This window comes from Poecile atricapillus, chromosome 26 (assembly GCF_030490865.1).
Source record: "Poecile atricapillus isolate bPoeAtr1 chromosome 26, bPoeAtr1.hap1, whole genome shotgun sequence".
Taxonomy (NCBI): Eukaryota; Metazoa; Chordata; class Aves; order Passeriformes; family Paridae; genus Poecile; species Poecile atricapillus.
Genome location: NC_081274.1, coordinates 4,384,910 through 4,399,944, shown reverse-complemented (window position 1 = coordinate 4,399,944; position 15,035 = coordinate 4,384,910). Strand labels below are relative to the sequence as shown.

General features: G+C 44.0%; 1 protein-coding gene and 1 pseudogene across 1 annotated transcript in view; both read left to right on the top strand.

Annotated features, from left to right (window-relative positions):
- LOC131588454 (zinc finger protein 664-like) overlaps positions 1–15,035 on the top strand; it is a 167,813-nt gene that overhangs the window by 126,909 nt on the left and 25,869 nt on the right. The gene's annotated exons all lie outside the window — the stretch shown is intronic.
- Positions 1–15,035, top strand: part of LOC131588642 (zinc finger protein 850-like) — a 141,671-nt pseudogene that overhangs the window by 102,953 nt on the left and 23,683 nt on the right.

Here is a 15,035-nt window from a genome sequence, read left to right as displayed (position 1 = left end):
GGAGGACAAGGTGGGACTGTGCAGGAGAAGGAGAAATAGTAGGAGGAAGAGGAGTGTGAGGAAGAGTAGGGCTACAGGAGGAGGAGGAGGAGCAGGAAGAGGAAGCAGGACAAGGTTCCACCCTCCCTGTATGTGCAGTCCCAGGAGTGTTGCCCTGGAGGTGACTGGGGAGGAGATCCACGATTTTGATGGGGCTGAATCTTGGTGTTTCTGAACTTCATTGAGCTAAATATTGGTGCTTTGTTTTTTTGCAGGGGCTGAATCTTTCTATTCTGGAGGGGGTTTTGTCTGAATTTGGTGCTTGGGTAGTTTTTCATCATTGTTTTGATGTCTGGGCTGAATCTTGGTCCTTTGCTTTGTTACAGACACAAGATGCCCAATGAATATCTGAGATGAACTTGGGCAAGGAGGAACCCCCAGTCCAAGGCGCTCTCCTCTCCTTTTCCACCTAACCAGGAATTTTCATTCCCAAACTGTGTCCAGATGGAAGACGAAGAGGAAAAGCCCCAGAGATGCTGCACAAGGAGGGGCTGCAAACCCAGTCCAGGGAGCTGCGAGGAGGAAAGATCCCCCCAGTGCCAGGAACACGGCCAGAGATCCAACCGGAGCTCAGAGCTGGGGAAGAAGCCCCACAAGTGCTTGGAATGTAGGAAGGGTTTCAGGTACAGCTCTGAGCTGCACCGGCACCAGGTGACCCACACTGGGGAAAAGCCCTACGAGTGTGGGGAATGTGGGAAGAGCTTCAGCCACAGCTCCAGTCTGTGCAAACACCAGAGGATCCACACTGGGGAAAAGCCCTATGAGTGTGGGAAATGTGGGAAGAGCTTCAGAGATATCTCTGAACTGATGAGACACCAGGTGATCCACACAGGGGAACGGCCCTACACCTGCTTGGAATGTGGGAAGAGCTTTGGGCGGAGCTCCACCCTGAGAGCACACCAGCTCATCCACACTGGGGAGAGGCCCTACGAGTGTCCCCAGTGTGGGAAGAGGTTTCAGACCAGCTCCGATGTCCTCAAACATGAGCGGATTCACACAGAGGAGAGGCCCTTCCGCTGCCCCGACTGCGGGAAGGGCTTCAACCGCAACTCCCACCTCACCGTCCACCGGCGCATCCACAGTGGGGAGAGGCCCTACGAGTGTCCCCAGTGTGGGAAGAGCTTCTCACAGAGCTCTGACTTGACCAAACACCAACGGAGGCACCAGTAAGGGAAGCCCTGCGAGTGCCCCGAGTGCGGGAAGAGCTTCGTGCGCTTCTCCAGCTCCATCCCCCATGGGAGGATCAGCGTTGGATGATCCCCAGTGACCCCCGTTGGGCAGAGCCCTGGTGATCCGTGGTCCTGGTGATCCGTGTTGGGAAGACACCTGGCTGGGAGGCTCCACATCTTCCTGGCTCCCTGTGGGCACCTGGATGAAATCAGGGGAATGAAAATCCAACAGGATACAGAATGACAATGGGAATTGTTGACTTTCAGTCCTTGAGAACCTTTTGCCTCAGGAGCTGTGTGGGCAGAGAAAAGGGGGTGACACTGGACATGGGGGGCCCGAGGGGAGCACACACGCTCTATGGGGGGGGAGGACACGAGCCCCAGGCCCCCCAAGTCACCTTCCTGCACAGGCAGAAGCTGAGCCCCAGTGTTGCAGTGCATTGTTGTTTATTATATTTGATTCAATTACATTCTTTATTGTTAAGTTGTACCCCCCCCCCAAACATGTTAATACTTTGGTCCCAATCATGTCCTCCTACCCCAGCTGCCAAGCCACCCTGATACCTGCCCCTTCTTACTGAATGTTCCCTGTTCCCCCTCCCATGAAGTTGTCAATCCTCCCCTGTGTCAACACCTGCCTGGACCGCCCCCTTTGGAATTCCCCTATTCCTCAGAGCCCCATTAGCCCATGTGCCCCACTCTCCTCTCCTTGTGTTCTCCATTGGTTTATGTATTATGTAACATCCCCTTGTGCTCCTCCCCTAAGTCTTCCCTATTGGTTTTTTATTTGTACACTCCCCTTGCTCCTCCCCCACACATAAGTTGCTATACCCCTGTTATCTTTTGTCTTTCTTCCCTGGAACCTTCAAGAGAATAAATTCCTCTTGGAAACCACATGGAAGACCTCTCCCTCGTCCTTGCTCCTGCCCTCGATGCTGGACAGCCACTGCCATAGAGCATAAGCCCTAAGCTGCCCTGCTTTCCAGGAGCAGCCCACTCTTGGCTGGGTGCCGGGGGCTGGCTGGGGAAAAATCCGGCTCCGCGTCACCCCAGTGCCAGGAAGATGAAGCCCAATATGGAAACTCCAATCCCCGTCGGCCTCTTGCTGTGGGCAGCGTTTGATGGCATCCCAGGAGGGTCTGCAGAGGTCAGGACCCCCAAAACTTCTCACAGACACCCCAAGCCCCTCCAAGCACCCTCCCAGTCCCTCCCAGCCCACCCAGGACCCTCTGAAACCTCCTTCGCAGTCACTAATTTTAAAAAATGAGGTATTTTAGAAAAACTGGAGACGTTAGCTAGAGATAGGCCTTGCTGGAATTAGTTCGAGTTAATGATTAAGTGAGAAGCAAGATTTGAGATAATGAATCTCAGACTTAGGTAAAAAATTCCTTTTCATTGTATGTTTGTTTAGATGTGCTTATAATGAGAAAAGAGAAACTGATAAATGGGTTCAGGAAGATCACAGACCTTACATCTGGAAACCCATTTAAAAGTCACAAGGAAGGAAATTTGAATTGTACCAAATGTTATTTGTAACGTCAACCATTGTAAAGGTAGAAAGGTGAGAGTGAGGAGGAGCGGTTTTCCTTCATCTCTTGATGACCCCTCCTCACCAAAACGACCCCTCCTCAAATTAGGGAGCCCACCATGCAGGCATAGTGACATTTTAAACTCATTACTGTGCATTTTAATCCGAAGTGGGGAATGGGAAGTGTTTAGCATTATGCATATCTATTAATATTAATATGTATTAGTATTTTGGAAATTCAAGACTTTTTTAAATAAGTAGACACTGGAATCTTCTGTGAACTTGCAGTGCATATTAAGGGGATGACTCCTGCACTCACTCAGTGCTGTGATTAAACATCCACTTTGTAACTTTAAACTGTTGGAGGGGTTTTTTGTCCATTAACAGATTGATGTTGATACCGGATCAATATTGCTATTTTGTTAAATCACTGCCAGTCTCTTCCCAGCCTCCGCAGGACCCACCAGAGCCCCTCCTGTTCCTCTCAGGATCCCACAGCCCCCTCCCAATTTCCCCCCACTGCCCCAGGACCCCCAAACCCTCTCCCAGTCCCTTCCCAGCCTCACCAGGATTCATCAAGAACCCTCCCAGTCTCTTCCCAGCACAACCAACCTCATCCCAACCCCTGCTTTCCAATCCCCAATCTCCTTCCAGCTCCTCCAGGCTCACTCAAATCCCTCCCAGTGACACCCAGCACCCCCAAACTCCCTCCCAGGGTCCACCAGCACCCCTGGAAGCCCATCCCACCCTCCCCAACATCCTTCAAACCCCTTCCCAGCCATCCTAAGCACCTCAATCCCTTCCCCAGTTTAAACCAGTCTATCTGTAACTCCCTCCCAGTTCCTCCCAGCACACCCCAATCCCCCTCTGGGCCCCCCCAGTGCCTCCCCCGCTGCCCCCGGCGCTGTGGGGGCCGGGCCGTGCCCCAGTGCCGGCTCAGGGGGTGCTCCAGGCTGACGTGCTCCACCTGGCAGCTGGAGCTGAGCCCGCATTGCCGGGGGCGGTTTCCAGCAGCACCAGGAGCTGCTGGCTCCAGCTCAAGGGCACCAGCGAGATGGACATACTGGAGGGCACTGGGAGAGAGTGGGGACACACTGGGATCAGCTGGGTGTGACACAGTGCCCGACCTGGTTAACTTCATCCGCTCCACGCTGGAAGTGGGACACACCTCGGGAGCAGGATGACTCGAGGTATGGCTTAGAGCAATGCTCTACAGCACTTAACAGCTGTCAGACACAGTGTGGAGGCAAGAATGGGGGGAAGGTCTTTTATATTGGGTTTGAGGGAAAGTTTTAACCGCCCAAGGGTCCAGGGACAAAAGACACAGAATACAAGCGTACAGCAATTTATATATGGGGAGGGCCCAGGGGTGGATACAAAACTTCAACCAGTGAGGGATATCCTGGGGAGGGGAATAGGACACATGGACCAATGGGGTGCTGTGGATTAGGGGATTTCCAAAGGGGACGTCCAAGCAGGGGGTTGGCATAAGGCAGGATTGACAGGGAACATTCGGGAACAAGGGGCAGGGTGGACAAGATTGATAGGGAAGGTGCTGGAAAAAGGGGTTGGGATACAATGATGGGCAGGGCAGGGGAGGAGATAACTTTGGGTTAAACCAACAAAGCAGGGGGGTAACAGAACAAACCACTTATACAAACAGCTTCAAACTTTAAATTAAACAAAATCACACCACAACATCTCCCCTTTTCTGTTTAAAAGGAAGAGCTGTGGTTTTGGGGGATCCATTCTCATATTGGCAGGTCCCTGGCTCGGCTGCAGGGGGGTCCCAGGGTGTGAGGATGGAGGGTTTGGGAGGGTTCCAGTCCTGGATACAGGGGTGCACGGGGGTCCTGCTGCAGCGGAATGGGAGTTCAGGGGGTCCCTTCCTCTGTTCTGGGGTTCAAGGGGTCCCGGTGCCTGAAAATGGAGGTTCAGTGGGGTCCCGGTGCCCAGAAATGGGGGTTCTGGGAGGTTTCCATTCCCGAGAATGGGGGTTCAGGGGGTTCCAGGTTCCAGATAAGGGGGTGCAAGGGTTTTTGGGGCTGGGGAAGGGGGTACCAGGGGGTCCCAGTGCCCCGAAATGAACATTCAAGGGGGTCTCTGTGCCCAGGAAGGGGGGTTTACCTGGAAATGGAAGCACAGAGGTTCCCCATTCCCAGTGTAATAAATGGAATTGGTTTGTGCTAACTAAATTTCAGCTGTTACTAAAGTTGTTATTAGAAGCTATCAAGAATCAGTGTTACAAAGCAGATGTACCCCTTTGCAGATGTTGCATGTCAAAATTAAGGCACAGGATGTAGTTTAGAAGATAAATGGTGTCTCAAGACCAAAATGGCCTTGAGATGGACAAAATTAGGATGAATCTAGGCATTGGGCCTAAAGATTAGAAAATATAAGAGTAATTAGTAGACCAACATAACACAACGCTTAGTACACACATGCAAACCTGTAAGGTTATCCAAAGGACAATGAGGAAGAGGAGAAGCCTTCGCCAAAAGACCCCCAAAAGAAAACTGAAGACCCCCTAACAACAAGTGAAGCATGTGCTGTGAAGAAAGGTGACGTAAAGTCAGCAAAATCAGAAATAGGAGGAAACTTATGGGAAACATGAATGAATATTTATAAGCATACAGTATATAAGTTTAGCTTGAAGTGCTTTATTTTGTACGTGAGGTGAGGTGAGAAGCACCCCCTGTACCCCAGTCGGTTTTGCTTATGCCTTAACCATCTGTAACCACTGCCCAATTGTATGCACATTGTAAGAGACAGGTTCGGGAATCAAGAGACGACCCAATGTGAGTTAGTTGCTTGTTCCAAATTTATTACAATCTTAGCTACATTTTTATAGTATTTTGAAAAGCTAACATGCAATCTGTATTCTACTATGATTGGATAATTGCTATTTTTCACGCATTAATTTCTACATTTCTATTGGACCAGCTCATAACACCCAAGCTCTATAAGATACCTTTTAGTAAAACTTATTAAGATACATTTAGCAGATTTCTCATCCTAAATTCTTATTCTTCATTGTCTTATTAACACTTAGTCTTCTTCATTTCTTTGATACAGTATTTTGCCAAGGACTTATGCTAGCTCAAAGTCAAGGTTGTGCAGGCCTTCCAAGGAGCTATGGCCTCGAGAAGCGAGCCATTCTTCAACAATTCCCCCGTTTTCCGTCTGCACAACCATGACTTTGGTTACCTTAACAAACAAACACTTGATTTTGTTGGATATTGCAAAGGATATTGCAATATCCAACAAAATTGCAAAGGATATTGCACAACTAACACATAACAATCCAATGATCATAACACAGATAATTAATAATCCTGTTTTACATAAACTCTTAACCCATCCTGTCAGTCCAAGCCAATCAGCCAGTTCATCAATCCCAAAGAATCCCACATCTTCTTTGATCTTCTGTGTATGTTGCATGAGTTCTTGAATTTCCTTGTGGATGGATTCTGAATGATCTTGTAAGTCCATACAACACATACCATCAAAGTCTTCACATCCATGACCATGTGCTAACAACAAAAAATCAATGCCTGCTCGATTTTGCAGTACTGCATGCTGAACTTGTGACATATCAATTGCTAATTCAGAAAGTACTCTGCTAGTACCGTTTGCCCGTTTTACAACCCAACAACTAAGTTTCTTTAAATTGTGATGAGCTCTAGCAGCAGCAGCACCTGGCAAAAAAGTAGAAGGTAGAAGCAAAAAACACTTGCCATCTGTTCCATAAATCCAAATTATCATCACAGTCAGAACTCAAAATTTGACAAAGATCTCTATTCCATCTGACACGATGTGTGCTATTAGGATGATGGTGTGGAAGCGCCACGCTGAGTTGTCCAATTGTGCAAAGACCTCCAACAGGTTGTGATGGGATACCTGCCCATGCTCTGTTACCACAAATTAGAAAATAACCTGTTGGTAGTCTATGAGGGGATTGAGTCCCAAATACAGGGTTTGATGCATTCCTCACCATTTTAGCACACCACTGCAAAAAATTGCCAGTTGGACTTGTCAATGTGATGATATTGGATTGTTCACATCTTTGATCAGTACCTTTTGCACACAATTTGTTGCTAGCATTTAGATAAATGCAATAAGCAGCATCTAATGAATCTGCTAGATCAATTTCTTGTGGCTCAGGGCCTTCTGGAAGATGATCATTCCAAACATCATAATTCTCCATACATTGTGAAAAATTCTTATATCCATTCCTTAGATGCTTTGTCTTAAAAATGTCCTGAGTCTCTTTCATTGCCTTGTCTAACAAAGTCCACCTTGATTCATTGACTGGAACACCAATCAGACAAATAATGAAAGGAGACTGAGGTGTCGACAGACTAGCACAGAAGGTCGTAGTATTTAAACTACGAGCAAGTGAAACCCATACATTTTCCCATGGATCTATGGTCTCTCTAGTTAACATGCCTGTTATTAAAGGTAAAATTATGAGAATGAAAATGCCAGTTGCCATTTTGAACTCTTTCCCACTGTCTACATGAAATAGTACAGTTTTTGCACTGTGCTGCAATTATATTTGTTTTCTGAGCAAGTTTTGTAAATGTTGCTATTTTCTGAATTCTAAATATTAGATTGGCACTTTCTAATGCACCCACATTTTCCCATAATGATACGGCTTCTGCCTGTGTTAAAGAACAATTTAAGTATTTTGTCAATGCAGCAAGCGGAGTTAAATGGTGAATTTCTCTATAACACCTAAGACAACCTCTGTGAGGTTTTGATCTCTGATATTCTCACAAATCTCTTTTACAACCTTCACACACAATTCTTATCCACAATTTTTCTGTGGTTTTACAATACCAACACCTTATACCTTCTAATTTTTCTTTAACCCATTGTAGATAAACAGAAAAATAAACGCTTTCTATATAGGGAGTTCTATAATCAACTTGTACACCTAATAGATAATTGACTTCTCTCACTAATGGCTCAAGGGCAAGTTGCCACTGTTTACTTTCTCGCCACCATCTACTTCCTTGCAGTCTGGCTGTGATATCCCACTGTTGATGTGGTTGATCGTGGCTCGTGTCCATTTACTCGGCACCCATAACAGTCCTGTAGGGGTATCAACACACACGTAGCCTCGGCCATTAAATAGGACTTTAGCTGGTCCTATCCAATGTCCTGTTTTAGGCTCTCTGTAAGGAACAAATACTTCATTAGTTACAACACTTGATTTTACACATTCATTGTGTATGACAGCTGGAGGGTCTTGACAATCTGCAAAAACACACAAATGGTTAATTACCTAATTACCTAATTAACCCTAATTACAAAAAGAACTTAATCTAATTTTTCTTTTGGGTCAGAGATATCTTTGAATTTGTTAAGATATTTCTTTAAGGTTCTGTTAGTTCGTTCCACTATTGCTTGTCCTGTAGGAGAGTTTGGAATCCCTTCAATATGCTCAACTCCCCATTGCTGCATGAATTTTCTAATATTGTCACTGGCATATGCAGGGCCATTATCAGTCTTAATTCACTCTGGGACCCCCATAATAGCAAAACATTGGGTTAAATGTTTCTTTACATGCAAACTCTTTTCTCCTGTCTGGGCTGCAGCCCATACAAATTTTGAATAGGTATCTACAGTAACATGTACATCTTTTAATCTGCCAAATTCAGAAACATGGGTAACATCCATCTGCCATATCTCTAGGGCTTTTAACCCTCTAGGGTTGACTCCTATCCCTAACCCAGGACCATGATGACTACATTGTGGACATGCTTGTACAATTCCTTGTGCTTCTGAAATTGATAATGAGAACTGTCTTTGTAGGCCCTTTGCATTTTGATGAAACTTCATGAGCCATATGAGCAAACTCAAGCTGATTGGGAGGAACTCTCCTCTGCACCCAACTAACTAATTGATCTGCAATATGATTGCCAAGACCAAGGCCTTCTTGAAATTTATGACTTCTAATATGTATTAGACAATATGGTGCTGATCTTAATCATGTAGCTTGTTGTATTTGTTGAAACAACTGCATTAACTGTTTATTTTGAGTTTCCTTAATAAAAGCATCCTCAATCCTTTCCAAAATACCTGCAACATACAATGAATCTGTAACCACATGAAGGGGACATTTTACCACCGACACATAGCCCAACAAACTGCTGCTAGTTCAAGCATCTGTAATGAGTCTCCCTGCTCAGTGTGCAAAATATGGTAAGTCCAAGATCCCTGTTGCTGCCAGACAATTGCTGCTCGTCTGGTTGTTTTACCAGCATCTGTAAAAACTGTATGTCCCTCTTTTAAAGGAATTAATGAATGTTTAGGCAATTGAATCCAATTATGATCTTTCAATATTTGAATAACTTTACTTTTTGGAATTTCATTAGTTACTTGCCCATTGTATGCCAATAATGCAAGCTGAAGAGGATAAGAGTGACGCATTGTCCGTTCAAGATCAGCAGCAGTCATTGGGATATGAATACTCACTGGTCCATTTCCTGAAAAAGCAATTGTATGATCACAACCTTTTTTAATTGTCTCTCCCACTTGTTCCATCCGGGTCTGTAAGCTACGCTTAGGTTGCATTGATACAAAGACCCACTCAATTATGTAAACCAGATACTCTCCCCTGTTTTTCTTTTGCCATTGAGCAATGATGGCACACACTGAAGAAGGCTGTGAAATAACAAGCAAACGAAGAGGTAAATTTATTACACGCTGTGATGGCCATCTGGTAACAAATAAAGAAGCAAGACATTAAATACATTGTTGCTGTGTTTCTGTGAGAACAATTGGAGCAGCAGGGTTAGTTCCTTTTAATAAAGGTCACAAGGGGGCAAGATCTTCATTAGTAATTCCAACAACAGTGTGGACCCATTGTAAATCACCCATTAAAGTTTGTACATCTGTAAGATTTTGTATTTTGTAATTCAGTGTTGCTTTCAGTAGATGTATTATGCTGTCACTAATTTGCCAGCCTAAGTATTTCCATGGGGCAGTTTTTTAGGTTTTCTCAGGAACAATTTGTAATCCAGCATTAGACAATACTTGTGTGAGCACCTTTAATTGTTCATCTGTAAAAGGGTGTTCCTGTGCAATGAGAATATCATCCATATCATGATAGATGATAGCTTGTGGCCATTGTTCATGTATTGGCTGCAAAGCTGTGGACACAAACAGCTGACACATGGTGGGACTGCTGTGCATTCCTTGAGGCAGTACAATCCATTCATATCTCTCACTAGGTTTCTCTTTATTAATTGCAGGTAATGTGAATGCAAACTGTTTTGTATCATCTGGATGTAGTGGAATAGTGAAAAAACAGTCTTTTAAATCAACAATTAACAGTGGCCACTTTTGTGGTAACATTGCAGGTGAAGGTAATCCTGGTTGTAAAGCTCCCATGGGCTGCATTTGTTCATTAACTTTTCGTAAATCATGCAAAAGTCTCAATTTTCCTGATTTCTTGGGTATAACAAAAATAGGTGTACTCCATGGACTTACTGATGGTTTAATATGTTTTGCATTAACCAATTCATGTGCTTTTTGCAGCCGTTCCTCACTTAGCGGCCACTGCTCCACCCACACAGGATCATTACTTTTCCAGGTCAGTTGTCATGGGGCTGGCTGCACTGCAGGGACCGCGGTGAGAAAACCGAATCTGGGGTAGTTAGTACCACTCCCCATTGAGTTAAACATTCTCGACCAATGAGGGCAAATGTTCCTTCTGGCAAAGGTATTACTGTTGCAACTGCACAGGCCTTTCTTCAAGCACAAATGTTAGAGGATTAGGTGTGACTGAAGCAGCTGCAGACACTCCTCCAACTCCATCCACAGCACTTGTGGTTGTTTGCAATGGCCAACAGGGTGGCCAAATTTTACTAGAAATGATGGTAATATCTGCACCTGTATCTAACAGTGCTTGTATATTTATCTGTTCTTTTCCATTTATGATGGTTGTGTTTTGAACAGGACGATCATGCATTCGTAGTGTTAGGTATGTAACTGGTCCTGTTGAACCAAAGCAAGCATCTCCTCTCATGGGTCACATAGGTTTGGATCCTTTCATCATTGCAGATACAAGATTTTGAAAGGGAATTATTTGTGCAATTTTACTGCCTTGAGGTGTAAACAAAGGCGGATGCAGTGTATATGCAACAATTTGAATAACTCCCGTGTAATCTGCATCAATGAGTCCTGGTATCACCAAGATACCTTTTAAGCCTGCCGATGAACGTCCTAGCAATAATGCTCCTACATCGTGTTTAGAGGAATGAATTGGACCTTTGAAAGTTGTAGGTATCTTTTGCGGCTGATTGTCTATAAGGGTAACTCCTACTGCTGTTTCCAAGTCGATTCCCAGGCTTCCTGTGGTTGCAGGGCATAACTCTGGGTCTCGGGGGCAGTTGCTGTTATCCGCACGCGACTGCCTTTCGCAGTCATGGTAGGCATCAATCTAATACTCATGGCAGCATGAGTATTAGATTGGCAATTATTACACCTTACATTGCCTACACATTGCTTTTGTAAATGCCCAGTTTTTCCACACCGAAAGCAAACATTTGTCGGTCAGGAGCGTCCTCCTTTTACAAGAGGTTTTAAAGCCACAGCAAAAGCTTGGTTTGGGCTGGTTATTACATTTAACATTGTTTCATTTTGTGTTTTCACAGCACTAGCTACAGCCTCTGACATAAAAGCAGCTTGCTGTTGATACACTGCATTGGCCATGTGTTCTAACATTGTTCCCAAGTCAGCTGTGCCTGGGAGAGTAGCTAGTATCATTTTAGCTTTTGGATTTGCATTCTCAAATGCAAAAGTCCTTGTTAATTGTTCTCGTACTTCAGGAGTTAGGTCTGTTGCCTGATCGAGTGAAATGACAAGTCTGTTAATAAAAGAGTCAAAAGACTCATTCATTCCCTGTTTGATAGTGGTGTAGCTTGGTGCTCTTTTATCAGCTGGAATCCTCCACAGGGCTTGCTTTGCTTCCTCAGCAGATGCATTATGCAAATCTGCTGGAAATTGTAATTGCTGTGCCGCTGATGCATAGATACCTTTGCCCATTAACATATCGATAGTGGCACCATGAAGAGGATCAATTGGCTGTTGTGGTGTATTTATAATTCTCTTACAGCCAGATTCCCATTCTCACTCCCACAATACATACTGTGAGGGAGTGAGTAATAGTTTTGCTATGGCCATACAATCGTCAGGTGACAAAACATTAGATGCAAAAATATAATTAATCATTTGCTTAGAGGGCTCTGAATGTAGTCCATATTGAGTAACTGTATTTTGTAATTGCTGCATTAATTTCCATTCAAAAGGTGTATATTGTGCTCCAGGCTGGCCATTAGCAAGAGTTCCTTGCTGTACTGGATAGGCATGTGGAGAACAGGCAGCTGCAACTTCCCATTGTCCTTCTAAAATAGCGTCCCTGATTACTGCAGACCAGCGACTGTGAGATTCAACTGGTCGTATCTGCATTCCCCCTGAAGTGGTAATTATCATGTCACCTACTGGCTGCCTTCCATGAGGATTTAGATTGCTCATTTTCTTGATTACTTTTTCTTGATGGCCTCTTATGTTTTGGAACTGTAATATCAGAGGGTGTTCCGTCAGCTTCATCAGCTGAGCTTTCATCCCCAGAGTTTTTTGCACTAGTTGTACGGAATTGGGAAATTGTACAGTCTTTGCCTCCTGTTTCTGTGTTGTGTTGTTTGTTCACAGGAGATAAGGGGGATGCATTCGGATTTACTGAGGTCAGTCCTGTCTCTTGATTGGCAATTTCTTTTGCACTTGTTTTGACAGGCACTTTAATACCTTTTGCAGGACTAGGGTCAGTGAATAAAAAAGAACTTGATTTTGCTGACACTTCTATATCTTCCCCTCCTAACATTTTTTGTGCAGCTAATGCCATATGTTTTTCAGCTTGGTATTGATCTAGGGCATGAATAATTTCTCTCCAAGTGGTAGCAAGGTCTCTAGCAGATTTACTGCCATCAATAGTGGCATCCCATAAGGCATCTCCAATTTTTTGCCACTCTGTTCGGTTAAAGATTTCCATGGAATCTTGCATAAATCCCTTCTCTTTTGCCCATTTACATAGCTCTTGGAGTTTTTTTGTGCTTACACTGGCCTCTCACTTAGCGAGAAATTCTGCCAGCAGCGATAATGCCGCTTCTCTCTCCATTTCCCGAGATAGCGCTGCTACCGGCACTTCGGAGGACGGCCGTCAGATCCTCTCAACCTCTCCAGGTGCTTTGTGCCGAATCGCCTTCTCTCCTTATTCCAGAATCCACTGGCTTATTTTACTGCATTTCTGCAATACTGAGCCTCTTGACAAGGTCCTCAGGCAGCGTGCTGGCTTTATTTGTAATCCCTGGGTCCCTGTTTTGGGTGACAAAATGTAGGAGACGGGTTCGGGAATCAAGAGACGACCCAGTGTGAGTTAGCAGCTTGTTCCAAATTTATTACAATCTTAGCTACATTTTTACAGTATTTTGAAAAGCTAACATGCCATCTCTATTCTACTATGATTGAATAATTGCTGTTTTTCACACGTTAATTTCTACATTTCTATTGGTCCAGCTCATAACACCCGAGCTCTATAAGATACCTTTTAGTAAAGCTTATTAAGATACATTTAGCAGATTTCTCATCCTAAATTCTTATTCTTCATTGTCTTATTACCACTTAGTCTTCTTCATTTCTTTGATACAATATTTTTCCAAGGACATGCTAGCTCAAAGTCAGGGTTGTGCAGGCCTTCCAAGGAGCTATGGCCTCGAGAAGCGAGCCATTCTTCAACAGCACATATATATAAAAATAGATATACCTGAATATATTCACTAAATTGTATCTTTCTTACTAAATTGTATTCTTTTACTAAATTGTATTCTTTCATTATTTTGTTTCCAGTTTATTAAAGTATTTTATCAATTAATTAGATTGATTGTTTGGAAATTTGAAAGTCATTTATAACACTACTTATTTCAAACATTATGTAGACTATGTAGGAATGAAAAAAACCACCAAACTTCAGCAGGATATCCACTGTGCTTTAGGTTCTTCTTATTGAGATTCTGCAGGGTGAGAATATTTGGCTCATTCTGAGAACTGATAACATTTTTTACTATTCAAAATTAGATCTGCTTCTGTGAGTACCACATTTCAAAAACCCAAGCCTGGGAACCTCTTTCTGTTTTTCTTCTGTCCCTGAGCAGGTAACGGGGATCCGGCCCCTGTTGGGCCCTGGCGGGGCCGGGCCGGGCTCTGCTGCAGCGCTGGCCCCTCCCGGGAATCCCTCTGGGTCCCGTTCCCGGGGGGCCGAGCCCTTCCCGGGGAACCCGCCCAGCCCCTTCCAGCGGCGCTGCCGGGCCGGGCCAGCCCCCGGCTCGGCTGAAATTCTGCTGCCACTGAGTTTCTGCAGAAGCTGCCGGGCAGGGGGAGCGGAAGCGGCCTCTGAGTGCTGGCCTGGCTGCTGAGATCCCAGTGCAGCCACGGGAAAATCATCCAGCAGGAACAGCTCCGGCAGCTGCCCCAGCACAGAGCGAGTAACCAGCCACAGGCCTGGGCAAGATATTAACCCTTTCAATACACAGATGAGACCTACAAACCTTGTTCATCTCTACAGGGACAGAAACGACATAGTAACAACATGCAAAAAAAACAACATAAAAACATCAAAATCAGTAAAAAAAAAATCAAACCTCTGATAGAAAAAAAATGAAAAAATGTAAATTAAAACGAAAATATTCTTTTAGTAAAGCCATAGAAATAAACAATGATGTATGAAAATATCTCCTTTAATTCATGAAAAAAGTATAAAAAAATATTCAAACTGTAAATCTAAACAAAAACATCCATTAATGAAACCAACCAAATGTTAAAATAACTGTAATCCCATAAAAAGTTTGAACAGAAAAATAAATAAAAACAATAAAAAACCTTTGCCCCCAGGGAGAGAAGAAGAAAACTTCTGTTCCCAGAGATGATCACAAAAACAGATGAAGAAAACATTTGCCTTCAAACAACTCATCCTTAAAATAACACCCCATGAATTCATAACCCATAGACACACCTCTGAAAGGGCTGTAAAAATGAGAAAAATGTCACAATAGCAAAATTTCTTCCCCGGCGGCTGCTCTTTGTAAAAATAAAAAAACACAAAAAACCAGTTCCTTGTAAAAAAGTCTCCATGACATAACAAAATCTAATAAAAACTATTGCATAATTAATACTGTTTTAAAATCACAAGTTTTATCTCAACAATGTCAGATAAAACAAAAAGTTATTCAGGGGGA